Source organism: Cervus canadensis, chromosome 4 (genome assembly GCF_019320065.1).
Source record: "Cervus canadensis isolate Bull #8, Minnesota chromosome 4, ASM1932006v1, whole genome shotgun sequence".
In the NCBI taxonomy this organism is placed as follows: domain Eukaryota; kingdom Metazoa; phylum Chordata; class Mammalia; order Artiodactyla; family Cervidae; genus Cervus; species Cervus canadensis.
The window spans coordinates 48,871,711-48,873,347 of NC_057389.1; positions in this window are offsets into that span (position 1 = coordinate 48,871,711).

The window sequence follows — 1,637 nt, forward strand, 5'->3', positions numbered from 1 at the left end:
AACATAAACCCTAGGGACTTTCAAATTCCCCCATTTCCTGCTTTCTCCCAGCCACTTGTCAAACTGCAGATTCTCCTTTCCAGTTTCCCTGCCCTCTCTCCCCCCAGATCCTCACGTTCTTCCTGTTATCCTCACCGCACACCATTTTCTTTTGATCCTAGATCCTATAATCCCAAGAATGATAGGGAGGATTCTCTTCCCAGGCAGAGAAGAACCTTCAAAAGATAATTATTGTCATTTTGTCAAATGCTCATTAATTGAATCTGCAGAACTCAATCCTGCTACAGACATAGAATCCTAAGATGTGAGAAGCAGAAGGAAATGGGAGATCTTCTAGCTATTAAAATATGAACATATGGCCTCACGTATCAGACAGTTCCCGGCCCTGAGAAACTATTCTGGCTTCCCCTCTACGTACCTCAGAAGGGGAAGCCAGAATAGTTTCTCAGGGCCAGGAGCTATCTGAGACGTGAGGCCATATGTTCATATTTTAATAACTAAACTCCCTTGAATGAGGCTCAGAACTTAATTTCCTTCTATTGAATTCCCATCCCCAGAAGATTCGCTTGTGTTCCAGTAGGTTCATAATGTTACCTTAAAGATTCTCCTCATGAAGCTAGAATACATTTTTTCCCTTCTATTTTTATGTTTGAATTTGGTTATAATGTTTTTAAAAAGTGCCCTCCTTGTTGGCATTTTTATTGATTCTTTCCCCTCAACCACCCAAAATAATTAAATGCATAACATGGAGCAAAATGGATAGAATGATCCAAATGCTTATTCTTGGTTATGATCTGCCAAATTAAAACCTTGCAAAGAGGGAGTTTAGAACAAAGTGTAATAACAAGATGCCTGGCTCTGAGCCTAGGGATTTGGATACCTTGTGGAAGTCTTACAACATCCCTGTGAATGACAGGCTACCATGTTTTCATTTTAGTAAGCCAAGGTTTAGATTACGTTCCAGGTCAGATGGTAGAGCCAGACTCCAAACCTAGGTATGGTAGAATCAGCATCTGGTAACTTAATCTGTCCATTTTACTCGTCAGAAGACAAAATAAATTTATTCAAAAGGTGTGATCATTTTACATTCCACAATCCAGTTGTCATAGATGGATGCCATGAGAATAAGCAGTTTCCACTGTGTGTAGAGCCCTGAGAAGGGTTTAATTTCAGAGGACTCTTTTGCATGGGCTGTGAGAAGGCTACTTAGACAGCCCCTTTAGGGCAGACCAACCAAAGTATCACTGGTAACAGTTTTGATATCTTATCAATTCCTGACCTGAAATTCTGTCTGCTTGTTCCACCCTGGGCTTCCAGTTGTGTGTCTCCTAGAAATCTTTTTGGATTCCTGGGTCAACAGCAAAGTCAGTGTTTCCTGAGTAGATCGTGTGGCCCCACTGGTCATATATGCACATGCACACGTGCGTGTGCAGACACACACACACACACACATCATGATTGTCTCTTTTGCTTCACAATTCATTGTTAGTGTTTTCTGGTTCAGATACTAACATAAAACTATCTTTACATTCCTTTGATGATTGCTACAATTCCGCTTGTCTATTAACTTTTTTTTTGTTTTTTTGTCTATTAACTCTTAATTTTTATTAAAAATAAATAGGACACAGTCACTGTTA